A 13,946-nucleotide genomic window follows, 5' to 3' on the forward strand; every position below is an offset into this window, starting at 1 on the left:
TTTGGCATTTTTTGCCGTAAAAAAAAAAATAATAGTGTCTCCCTGATTTTTCATGAACAAATAAAGTAGCACACTGTAACACTGAGTATATAGATGTGAAATATGAAATATGAATAGCATAACTGCTATGAAAAATAGAAATAAATGAAAAATTTTTTGAAAATTTTTTTTATAGCGCATGAAATATGAAGTATGGAAAATGAATAGCATTACTGCTGTAAATAAATGAGAAATCTTAGCGCATAAATTGGCCAATTCATGTGTACCTGACAGCCGCGGTAAGGCGTTTCTCGATGTCAGGACCTACCAATGTGAATACCTCTCTAAGAGACCTCCGTCTGCTTATGTGTGGGAAAGACAGATCCTGATGCATTTAAAACCACCTGCGGCATGGGGGTGGGGGTGGAGTGCTCAGTCAACGCTAAATCTAGTAACAAAGAGAATGACGGCACTTCCACTACAAAAACTAGGTGTGAACAGGTGCTTACTAAGAGCAGCTACCTCCATATATAATGAACAAATAAAGTAGCACACTGTAACACTGAGTATATAGATGTGAAATATGAAATATGAATAGCATAACTGCTATGAAAAATAGAAATAAATGAAAAAATTTTTGAAATTTTTTTTTATAGCGCATGAAATATGAAGTATGGAAAATGAATAGCATTACTGCTGTAAATAAATGAGAAATCTTAGCGCATAAATTGGCCAATTCATGTGTACCTGACAGCCGCGGTAAGGCGTTTCTCGATGTCAGGACCTACCAATGTGAATACCTCTCTAAGACACCTCCGTCTGTTTATGTGTGGGAAAGACAGATCCTGGTAGGTCCTGACATCGAGAAACGCCTTACCGCGGCTGTCAGATACACATGAATTGGCCAATTTATGCGCTAAGATTTCTCATTTATTTACAGCAGTAATGCTATTCATTTTCCATACTTCATATTTCATGCGCTATAAAAAAAAATTTCAAAAATTTTTTCATTTATTTCTATTTTTCATAGCAGTTATGCTATTCATATTTCAAATTTCACATCTATATACTCAGTGTTACAGTGTGCTACTTTATTTGTTCATTATATATGGAGGTAGCTGCTCTTAGTAAGCACCTGTTCACACCTAGTTTTTGTAGTGGAAGTGCCGTCATTCTCTTTGTTACTAGATTTAGCGTTGACTGAGCACTCCACCCCCACCCCCATGCCGCAGGTGGTTTTAAATGCATCAGGATCTGTCTTTCCCACACATAAGCAGACGGAGGTCTCTTAGAGAGGTATTCACATTGGTAGGTCCTGACATCGAGAAACGCCTTACCGCGGCTGTCAGGTACACATGAATTGGCCAATTTATGCGCTAAGATTTCTCATTTATTTACAGCAGTAATGCTATTCATTTTCCATACTTCATATTTCATGCGCTATAAAAAAAATTTTCAAAAAATTTTTCATTTATTTCTATTTTTCATAGCAGTTATGCTATTCATATTTCACATCTATATACTCAGTGTTACAGTGTGCTACTTTATTTGTTCATTATATATGGAGGTAGCTGCTCTTAGTAAGCACCTGTTCACACCTAGTTTTTGTAGTGGAAGTGCCGTCATTCTCTTTGTTACTAGATTTAGCGTTGACTGAGCACTCCACCCCCACCCCCATGCCGCAGGTGGTTTTAAATGCACCAGGATCTGTCTTTCCCACACATAAGCAGACGGAGGTCTCTTAGAGAGGTATTCACATTGGTAGGTCCTGACATCGAGAAACGCCTTACCGCGGCTGTCAGGTACACATGAATTGGCCAATTTATGCGCTAAGATTTCTCATTTATTTACAGCAGTAATGCTATTCATTTTCCATACTTCATATTTCATGCGCTATAAAAAAAAAATTTCAAAAAATTTTTCATTTATTTCTATTTTTCATAGCAGTTATGCTATTCATATTTCATATTTCACATCTATATACTCAGTGTTACAGTGTGCTACTTTATTTGTTCATTATATATGGAGGTAGCTGCTCTTAGTAAGCACCTGTTCACACCTAGTTTTTGTAGTGGAAGTGCCGTCATTCTCTTTGTCCCTGATTTTTCAGACACAAATATATCTGTTGAAAATAGTCTGGTGTAGGCCAGAGAGACAGAAGTGTGGTTTTGCTGTTCCACGGTAAAAAATCTCTATTATCCTGTTTTTGGCATTTTTTGCCGTAAAAAAAAAAATAATAGTGTCTCCCTGATTTTTCAGACACAAATATATCTGTTGAAAATATTCTGGTGTAGGCCAGAGAGACAGAAGTGTGGTTTTGCTGTTCCACGGTAAAAAATCTCTATTATCCTGCTTTTGGCATTTTTTGCCGTAAAAAATAAATAATAGTGTCTCCTGATTGTTCAGACACAAATATATCTGTTGAAAATAGTCTGGTGTAGGCCCGAGAAATACAAGTGTGGTTTTGCAGTTCCACAGGTCAAATCTCTGTATTATCCTGCTTTTTGCAATTTTTGCCGGAAAAAATAAATAATAGTGTCTCCTGATTGTTCAGACACAAATATATCTGTTGAAAATAGTTTGGTGTAGGCCCGAGAAATACAAGTGTGGTTTTGCAGTTCCACGGTTCAAACCTCTGTATTATCCACTTTTGGGCCATTTGTATCTAAAAAAAACAGTTTGAGTGTATCGCTCACTGTTCAGCCGCAAATATATGTATTTAAAAAAGTCTGGTATACACCAGTAAATTATAACTGTGGTTTTGCTGTTCCACGGTAAGAAATCTCTATTATTCAGCTTTTGGTATTTTTTCCGTAAAGAAAAACAGTAATAGTTTCTCCCTGATTGTTCAGATTGTTTAAAAGAGTCGGGTGTAGGCCAGAGAAAGAACTGTGGTTTTCCACTTCCCCGGTTCTAATCTACTTTTTATTACCCTTGTTCCATTGATAGTGCGAGTGTAAGCTATTTTGCTTCCTTTACAATGGGCAAGGCACGTGGCAAGGGACGTGGAAGTGGACGTTCTGGTGATGGTGCGTGCAGAGGACGGGGGCGTGGCCAAGGTGAAAATGTCCCACAACCAACAGCCACATCTTCTTGCTCCCACTTCTTGACCGAATTACTAGGGAAGCACAGAACAACACCAGTATTGCGAACTGATCAGTGTGAACAGGTTATTAATTGGATAACAGATAATACTTCCAGTTACCTGGGCACCACCACCTCCGGCCTGTCTTCCACACGGTCGACTCTTAGTAGCCGTGAGTCTCGACCGCATACTCCTCCTCACGCTGATGCTCCTTCCCCCCACCATGCCGAGTGTCGTCAGACAGTAACTGATCCCACACTTGGACACTCTGAAGAGCTGTTCACTGGTCATTTCCAGATTTGTGCCCCTCGCCTGCTCCGCTTGAAGTGGTGGAAGAGGAGATCCCATGTAGCGATGCCCAAATATTTGAACAGCCACGGCCACAGGAAGTCGACGCTGGCAATTTGTCACAAGAGGTGGACGATGATGAGACACAATTGCCAGGAAGTGAGGAGGAGGATCGTGGTGCGCAAGTGGAAGAGGAGGTGGTGGATGATCTAGTAACTGACCCAACGTGGCAGGAGGACATGCAGAGTGACGCCAGCAGCACTAAGGGGGAAGGAGGCAGAGTACCCCAACAGACAGGAAGAAGCAATGTGGTGGCCGCAGACTGAAGGCGGGCAACAGTTCCTCGTAACACCAACACGAGGGACGTTGGCAGTACAAGCGGTAGGTCTTCCAGAGTCTGGAATTTTTTTAAAGACTCTGCTGATAACCCCAAAAGGGCCATTTGTGCCACCTGCCATGCCAGCATCAGCAGGGGTGACAAAACTACCAGCCTGACCACCACCAGCATGATCAGGCACATGGCAGCAAAGCACCCGACTTTGTGGGGCGAACCCCAGGGTCCACGACCAGTGTCAGCGGGTGTCACCACTGCTTCTTCCGCTGTTGTGCATCCAATAGAACCCCCTGTTGTGTGTGCAAGGCAATCCCCTGTCCATACTGCATGTAAAGATGCCCCCTCCTCTCAGTCTTCACTTGTTATGGCAGTTTCTCAAGAAACAGCATCAACGTCCACGTCCCACCGCAGCGTTCAATTGTCCATATCCCAGACCTTTGAATGAAAGCGGAAATTCGCAGCTAACGCCCCACAGGCCACAGTCCTAAATTCGCACATTTCACGACTGCTTGCATTGGAAATGCTGCCTTTTAGGCTGGTGGAGACGGAATCCTTCCGCAACCTTATGGCGATGGCTGTCCCTCGGTACTCGGTCCCCAGCCGACACTATTTTGCCCGGTGTGCCATCCCCGGACTACACAAGCACGTGTCCCAAAACAACTGCCGTGTCCTCAACAAAGCAGTTACTGGGAGAGTCCACCTGACAACGGACACGTGGACAAGTGCTTGTGGCCAGGGACGGTACATCTCCCTGACGGCACACTGGGTAAACATAGTGGAAGCCGGGACCCAGTCGGACCTTGGGACGGAACACATCCTCCCCACACCGAGGATTGCGGGCCCTATGTCAGTCAGAGTTGCCCCCACAGTGTACAGCTCCTGCGCATCATCTTCCTCCTCCTCATGTTCAGCCTCCATCTCAGATATCTCCACATCAGTTACAAGCTGGAAGCACTGCAGTACTGCCTCCCCCAAGCGGCAACAGGCTGTGCTGAAACTCATAAGCTTAGGTGAGAAACCTCACACTGCTTGTGAGTTGTGGACAGCTGTGAAAGAGCAGGCAGATCTGTGGCTGAGACTGCTGAACCTACATCCAGGCATGGTTGGGTGTGACAATGGCCGTAACCTGGTGGCGGCTCTGAGGCGAGGCGAGATCACACACGTACCATGCCTGGCTCATGTGCTTAACCTCGTGGTTCAGCAGTTTCTTAAATCGTACACCGAGTTGCCAGATCTGCTCATCAAAGTACGCCGCCTGTCAGCTCATTTTCTCAAGTCGGCTACAGCTTCCGCCGCCCTTGCTGTGTTGCAGCAGCGATTGCAGCTTCCCTCACACCGATGGTGTGTGATGTCCCCACACGTTGGAACTCTACCCTCCACATGTTGCAAAGGATTTGTGAGCAGAAGAGAGCAGTTGTGGAGTACCAGCTGCAACAAGGCAGTCGATATTCAGGTCAGACTCCACACATAAGACCTCAGGAGTGGACCTAGATGTCTGACATCTGTACCATCTTGACAAACTTTGAGGAGTCCACCCAGATGGTGAGTGGCGATGACGCCATCATTAGTGTCAGCATTCCACTTGTCTGTCTTTTGCAACGCTCTCTGCAGAGAATTAAAGAGGAGGCATTGCAGCCAGAGTATGATGAGATGGATCAAGAAGCCGTAGCGGTCGATTACACACAGCCCAGCCTCATCTCATCCCAACGTGCATTGGGGGACAATGAGGGAGAGGAGGAGGAGGAGGAAGAACAGGAGCTTGTATCATGCGCTGTAGACGGTAGTACCTGTACAACTGTCATACCGTCGAGTCAGCGTGGGTGGCTTGAGAACAGAGGGGAGGAGGAGGAGGGAATAATGTTTGTAATATGCTGTACTGCATGGCTCTTGTAAGGGGCATTGCTTGTTCCTCCGTCCTAATTTTTGGCAGCTTTTGCTTGGAAGGCATAAGCAAATACTATGGGAGACACACTCCCCAATCATGGGAATAATGTTTTTAAGATGCTGTACTGTATGGCTCTTGTAAGGGGCATTAAAACAGTCTTGTTAAGCTACTGCGACCTCCACCACTTTTCCGAGGGGCATTAAAACCGTCTTGTTAAGCTACTGTGACCTCCATGTCTCTTCCAAGGGGCATTCAAACCGTCTTGTTAAGCTACTGGGACCTCCACGTCTTTTCCGAGGGGCATTAAAACCATCTTGTTAAGCTACTGTGACCTCCACGTCTCTTCAAAGGGGCATTAAAAGCGTCTTCTTAAGCCACTCTGAACTCCACAGCTCTTCCAAGGGGCATTGAAATGTTGTTTTTAATTACCTCTAACCTCCACCACTCTTCCAACGGGCATTGCATTTCCTCCTAATTTTAGTCAGCTTTTGCTTTTCAATGCAAAGGCGAAAACTAAGGGAGACCCACTCCCCAATAATGGGTAGAAAGTTTTTAGTACGCTGTAATCCACGTCTGTTTCAAGGGGCATTGCAGTTCCTCATAATTTTTGGAAAGCCTTCCATTCACTGCTTAGGCCAACAGTGTACAGGAGACCCAGTTGCTATAAATGGAAAAAAAGGTTTAGTTAAGGCCCTCTGACCTCCATGTCATTTCCAAGGGGCATTGGAGTGCCTCAAAATTTTTGGTAGGCATTGCACTCACTGTATGCCCTATAACTGTGTAGCCGAACCGCTCCTTTTGTTACAGAAACATATCCTACAAGACATATGTGGTTGACTGGCCTGATATTGATGTGAATGGTCCCTGTTCCTCCTGCTCTTTCTCCTTTGCCACTACCTCATCCATCATTTATCACCTGAAGCTTTGTTTTAACGGGAGTCATAGAACTGGAATAGTAGCAGGAAAACATCCAGCAATCCACGGAGGTAGGATATGCGCCAAAATGCTGACCACCTCAGGCCTAGCCGCTACTACATACATGCGCTTGCATTCCAAGAAAACAAAGCAGATGCTGACTTCTATCATCATCATCATGGTCCTCACCTTGGCACTCTCAACTCCCCTGATGGAGAAGCCAGGGCCCACCGGAGGAGTCTGGTTCTCTGGTGGGCTCATCCAATGCTGCCCTAAAGCAGGCCGGGCTAAGAAAAGTGTGTGTGGGGATGTTCCAAGGAGAAATAGGGGCGGCTGGGGACCATTTATGGACACCCGGCTGCCCCCAGGCGGCTGGGGACCGTGTGTGGACACCCGGCCACCCCCTTGCGGCTGGGGACCGAGTGTGGACACCCGGCCGCCGGGCGGCTGGGGACTGAGTATGGATACCAGGCAGCCAACGCAGCCATGACGTGGTGGCCAGATTCCGCCTCCACATGCCTAAAAGGCCCAATTTCAAGTGCAAGCAAGCAGTATGGTATTGCAGCCTGGGGGTGGGTGGGTGGCAGGCTGCACACTTACGCTTGCATTCCAAGAAAACAAAGCAGATGCTAACTTCTACCATCATCATCATGCTCCTCACCTTGGCACTCTCAACTCCCCTGATGGAAAAGCCAGGGCCCACCGGAGAAAAGTGTGTGGGGGATGTTCCAAGGAGAAATAGGAGCGGCTGGGGACTGTTTATGGACACCCGGCTGCCCCCAGGCGGCTGGGGACCGTGTGTGGACACCTGGCCGCGGGGCGGCTGGGGACCGAGCATGGACACCCGGCCGCCCCCTTACGGCTGGGGACCGAGTGTGGACACCCGGCCGCCGGGCGGCTGGGGACTGAGTATGGATACCAGGCCGCCAACGCAGCCATGACGTGGTGGCCAGATTCCGCCTCCACATGCCTAAAAGGCCCAATTTCAAGTGCAAGCAAGCAGTATGGTATTGCAGCCTGGGGGTGGGTGGGTAGTTGGCTGCATATTTGTGCTTGCATCGCAAGGAATGGGGGAGGTACAATTGAGCACTGCCCTGGGACAAGAACTTGCACGGGGATAGCTGCAAGTCTGTATCTTCTGATGCGGCAAGGATGACTTCTGATGGGCACACATTTAGGCAGTGACCTGGGTGTCAGAGATGCTTTCAGGGGTCTTCCCCATGCTGTTCCCATGTCTTTTCAGCACTGTATGCATGTGTCACACAGCACATGGCCAGATAAGGTTGTAAAATGTTAAAATGACATTTCCCGGTGAATGCATTTGTCACGGTTGAAGGCAATACAAAAGTGTAAAAACGCATAAAAAATGCTACTTGTGAACATAGCCCAAGGTGTGGAGGAGTATTTTTTTGGGGTTATTTATTTTACCTTATACACAAGTCTTTACCCTGGAAAGGAACTTCCTTAACATATTTCACAGGAAAGCACTTCAGTTTCGTTTTTGAACATTTTATTGTGAGCCCTTAACAGTGGCTTAATATCTCTGACCACGTTGCTGACAGCAGTGACCTGGGGGTCAGAAATGCTTCCTGGGGCGATCCCCATGCTGTCCCCATGTCATTTCAGCACTGTCACTATCGTTTTGGGCACTTGTTAGGCTTTTAAAAGACTGCCGGGGGAGCCGCCGCAAAAATGCTCGGGTCTCCCATAGACTAACATTGGGCTAGTTGCTCGGGTCGAGCACCCGAGTATCACGGCGAGCTCGGCCCGAGCTTCAAGCACCCGAGCATTTTAGTGCTCGCTCAACACTAGCAATGTGACGTTGGTGGATGGAGCGAGACATGATGTCCCAGATGTGCTCAATCGGATTCAGGTCTGGGGAACGGGCGGGCCAGTCCATAGCTTCAATGCCTTCATCTTGCAGGAACTGCTGACACACTCCAGCCACATGAGGTCTGGTATTGTCCTGCATTAGGAGGAACCCAGGGCCAACCACACCAGCATATGGTCTCACAAGGGGTCTAAGGATCTCATCTCGGTACCTAATGGCAGTCAGGCTACCTCTGGCGAGAACATGGAGGGCTCTGCGGCCCTCCAAAGAAATGCCACCCCACACCATTACTAACCCACTGCCAAACCGGTCATGCTGAAGGATGTTGCAGGCAGCAGATCGCTCTCCACGGCGTCTCCAGACTCTGTCACGTCTGTCACATGTGCTCAGTGTGAACCTGCTTTCATCTGTGAAGAGCACATGGCACTAGTGGCGACTTTGCCAATCCTGTTGTTCTGTGGCAAATGGCAAGCGTCCTGCACGGTGTTGGGCTGTGAGCACAACCCCCATCCGTGGACGTTGGGCCCCCATACCACCCTCATAGAGTCGGTTTTTAACAGCTTGTGCAGACACATGCACATTTGTGGCCTGCTGGAGGTCATTTTGCAGGGCTCTTGCAGTGCTCCTCCTGTTCCTCCTTGCACAAAGGTGGAGGTAGCGATCCTGCTGCTGGTTTGTTGCCCTCCTACGGCCCCCTCCATGTCTCCTGGTGTACTGGCCTGTCTCCTGATAGCGCCTCCAGCCTCTGGACACTACGCTGACAGACACAGCAAACCTTCTTGCCACAGCTCGCATTGATGTGCCATCCTGGATGAGCTGCACTATCTGAGCAACTTCTGTGGGTTGTAGAGTCCGTCTCATGCTACCATGAGTGTGAAAGTACAACCAACATTCAAAAGTGACCAAAACATCAGCCAGAAAGCATTGGTACTGAGATGTGGTCTGTGGTCCCCACCTGCAGAACCACTCCTTTATTGAGTGTGTCTTGATAATTGCCAATAATTTCCATCTATTGTCTATTCCATTTGCACAACAGCATGTGAAATTGATTGTCAATCAGTGTTGCTTCCTAAGTGGACAGTTTGATTTCACAGAAGTTTGATTTACTTGGAGTTATATTCTTATGCTTAAGTGTTCCCTTTATTTTTTTGAGCAGTGTATATACATACACAGTGGGGGAAATAAGTATTTGATACCTTGCTGTTTTTGTAAGTTTGCCCACTTACAAAGACATGAACAGTCTATAATTTTAAGGGTAGGGTAATTTTAACATTGAGAGATAGAATATCCAAAAAATGTGTTCCTTTGGAGGTGATCAGTCTCCGTATCAAGCCTCGCCGATGTGTCCCGCGGCATCTCCTTCGGTTGCTGGAGTTGGGGCGCCTCCTGCTGGTGGCCCCACGTTGGGCGCCAAGAATGTTAGGGTGGTCCTATATCAGGACGCTCGATTGCCTGCTCCTGACCTAATGGTTTAAATCAAGTGCATGCGCAGAAGAAATAAAACCAGACACAGTCAGGTGCAGCTCCTCTCTTGACAGAGTAGGTGCGTCAAATCTTTATTGCGACACAAGCAAGGGGCATTTTATATCATCGCATACTAAGGCGTAGCTAGCTGATTGTCATGTCCTTTTCCATTGGATAGTCCATATATGGTCTTTGCATTGCGTAGACTTCCAGCACGAGATATCTTGCTTTCCAGGGCTTGGTCCTGAGTGCAGGCGCCATCTTGTCTCACAGCACTTTCTAGCATCTCTACTGACTCATATAAAGGCAATAATTAATTTCATAAACAACTTAATTTATTCATCTTAACACCTGTGTCTACAAAAAATCAGTTTTGCAGAAGATTACTAACTACATTGTTTCTTTCTTCCTGACCCTCTCCCAATGCTGCACTGAGATTTGTGAAGTAAGTATAATAGGATCTGCAATTATCAAGTGAGAAAACCTTACAAGGTCCAGCACAGAAGGTGGGTGTGCATGCATTTTCCTGAGTATGCATGTCCCTGTGTCTGCAAAATATAATTTTTGTTGATGATTATTAACTGCATTATTTCTTTCTTCCTGGCCCTCCCGAAATGTTGCCCTGAGATTTGTGAAATAAATATCGTAGGACTTGCAATTATCAAGTGAGAAAACCTTTTAAGGTCAAGCACAGAATGTGTAAATTCACGCATGCACACCCACCTTCTGTGCTGAAATTTGAAAAGTTTTCTCACTTGATGATTGCAGGTCCCATGATATTTACACGACAAATCTCAGTGCAGCATTGGGGAATGACCAGGAAGAAAGAAACAATGCAGTTAATAATCATCAGCAAAAATTATTTATTGCACACACAGTCACATGCATACATAGGCAAATGCACGCACACTCACCGTCTGTGCTAGACCTTGAAAGGTTTTCTCACTTGATAATTGCAGGTCCTATGATACTCACTACACAAATCTCTGTGCATCATTGGGGGAGGGTAAGGAAGAAAGAAACAATGCAGTTAATAATCATGTGCAAAGATGATTTTTTGCAGACACAGGCACATGCATGCACACCCACCTTCTGAGCTGGACCTTGAAATGTTTTCTAACTTGATAACTGCAGGTACTACGATACTTCACAAGTTTCAGTACAGCATTGAGGCAGGATCAAGAAGAAAGAAAAAATGCAGTTAACAATCATCAGCAAAAATTATTTATTGCAGACACAGGCACATGCATACACAGGCAAATGCATGCACACCCACCTTCTGTGCTGGACCTTGAAATGTTTTCTCACTTGATTATTGCAGGTCCTATGGTACTTAGTCCATCATTGGGGGAGTGTATGAAAGAAAGAAACAATGCAGTTAATAATCATGTGCAAAGATGATTTTTTGCAGACACAGGTACATGCATGCACAAGCAAATGCATGCACACCCACCTTCTGTGCAGGACCTTCAAATGTTTTCTCATTTGATAATTGCAGGTCCAATGATACTTACTACAGTCATGGCCAAAAGTATTGAGAATGAGACAAATAGTAATTTTTCCAAAGTTTACTGCTTCATTTTTTGTAATGGCAATTTGCATATACTCCTGAATGTCAAAGAGTGATCAGCTTAACAGCAATTACTGTACTTGCAAAGTCAATATTTGCCCAGAAAATGAACTTTAACCCCCAAAACACATTTCAACATCATTGCAGTCCTGCCTTAAAACGAGCAGCTAACATCGTTTTAGTGATTGATCCATTAACACAGGTGTGGGTGTTGATGAGGACAGGGCTGGCGATCAATCAGTCATGATTAAGCAAGAATGACATCACTGGACACTTTAAAAGGAGGCTGGTTCTTGGTATCATTGTTTCTCTTCAGTTAACCATGGTTATCTCTAAAGAAACACGTGCAGCCATCATTGCACTGCACAAAAATGGCCTAACAGGGAAGAGTATCGCAGCTACAAAGATTGCACCTCAGTCAACAATCTATCGCATCATCAAGAACTTCAAGGAGAGAGCTTCCATTGTTGTCAAAAAGGCTCCAGGGAGCCCAAGAAAGACCAGCAAGCGCCAGGACCGTATCTTAAAACTGTTTCAGCTGCTGGATCGGACTACCAGCAGTGCCGAGCTTGCTCAGGAATGGCAGCAGGCTGGTGTGAGTGCTTCTGCACGCACTGTGAGGCGGAGACTCTTTGAGCAAGGGCTGGTTTCAAGGAGGGCAGCAAAGAAGCCACTTCTCTCCAGAAAAAACATCAGGGACCGACTGATATTCTGCAAAAGGTACAGGGAGTGGACTGCTGAGGACTGGGGCAAAGTCATTTTCTCTGATGAATCCCCTTTTCGATTGTTTGGGACATCTGGAAAACAGCTTATTCGGAGAAGAAGAGGTGAGCGCTACCACCAGTCTTGTCTCATGCCAACTGTAAAGCATCCTGAAACCATTCATGTGTGGGGTTGCTTCTCAGCCAAGGGAATCGGCTCACACACAGTCTTGCCTAAAAACACAGCCAAGAATAAAGAATGGTACCAGAATGTCCTCCAAGAGCAACTTCTCCCAACCGTCCAAGAGCAGTTTGGCACCCAACAATGCCTTTTCCAGCATGATGGAGCACCTTGCCATAAAGCAAAGGTGATAACTAAATGGCTCATGGAACAAAACATAGAGATTTTGGGTCCATGGCCTGGAAACTCCCCAGATCTTAATCCCTTTGAGAACTTGTGGTCAATCATCAAGAGATGGGTGGACAAACAAAAACCAACAAATTTTAGCAAAATGCAAGCATTGATTATGCAAGAATGGACTGCTATCAGTCAAGATTTGGTCCAAAAGTTGATTGAGAGCATGCCAGGGAGAATTACAGAGGTCTTGAAGAAGAAGGGGCAACACTGCAAATATTGACTTGCTGCATTAACTCATTCTAACTGTCAATATAACCTATTGGTACTCATAATATGATTGCAATTATATTTCTGTATGTGATATAAACATCAGACAAACACTAATAAAAACCAGAGGCCAGCAGATCATGGGAAAATATAATTTTGGTGTCATTCTCAAAACTTTTGGCCATGACTGTACACAAATCTCAGTGCAGCATTGGGGGATGGCCAGGAAGAAAGAAACAATGCAGTTAATAATCATCAGCAAAACTGATTTTTTGCAGACACAGGCACATGCATACATAGACAAATGCATGCATGCATGCACGCATGCACACCCACCTTCTGTGCTGGAATTTGAAAAGTTTTCTCACTTGATGATTGCAGGTCCCATGAAATTTACGCCACAAATCTCAGTGCAGCATTGGGGGATGACCAGGAAGAAAGAAACAATGCAGTAAATAATCATCAGCAAAAATTATTTTTGCACACACAGGCACATGCATACACAGGCAAATGCATGCACACCCACCTTCTGTGCTGGACCTTGAAATGTTTTCCCACTTGATAATTGCAGTTCCTATGATACTTAGTCCACAAATCTCAGTGCAGTCTTGGGGGAAGGTCAGGAAGAAAGAAACAATGCAGTTAATAATCTTCTGCAAAACTGATTTTTTGCAGACACAGGCACCTTTACACACACCCTCCTTCTGAGCTGGAATTTGAAAAGTTTTCTTACTTGATTATTGCAGGTCCTATGATACTTAGTCCACAAATCTCCGTTCATCATTGGGGGGAGGGTAAGGAAGAAAGAAACAATGCAGTTAATAATGATGCGCAAAGATGATTTTTTGCAGACACAGGTACATGCATGCACAGGCAAATGCATGCACACCCACCTGCTGTGCTGGACCTTCAAATGTTTTCTCACTTGATAATTGCAGTTCCTATGATACTTCACAACTTTCAGTACAGCATTGAGGCAGGATCAGGAAGAAAGAAAAAATGCAGCTAATAATCATCCGCAAAAATGATTTTTGCAGACACAGGCACACGTATACAAAGGCAAAATGATGTACACCCACCTTCTGTGATGGATCTTAAAAGGTTTTCTCACTTGATGATTGCAGGTCCCATGAAATTTACGCCACAAATCACATTGCAGCATTGGGGGATGGCCAGGATGAAAGAAACAATGCAGTTAATAATCATCAGCAAAAATTATTTATTGCAGACACAGGCACATACAGACACAGGCAAATGCATGCACACCCA

The sequence above is a fragment of the Phyllobates terribilis genome, unplaced genomic scaffold, assembly GCF_046119375.1.
Source record: "Phyllobates terribilis strain yellow unplaced genomic scaffold, ASM4611937v1 Scaffold_304__1_contigs__length_2301189, whole genome shotgun sequence".
Taxonomy (NCBI): Eukaryota; Metazoa; Chordata; class Amphibia; order Anura; family Dendrobatidae; genus Phyllobates; species Phyllobates terribilis.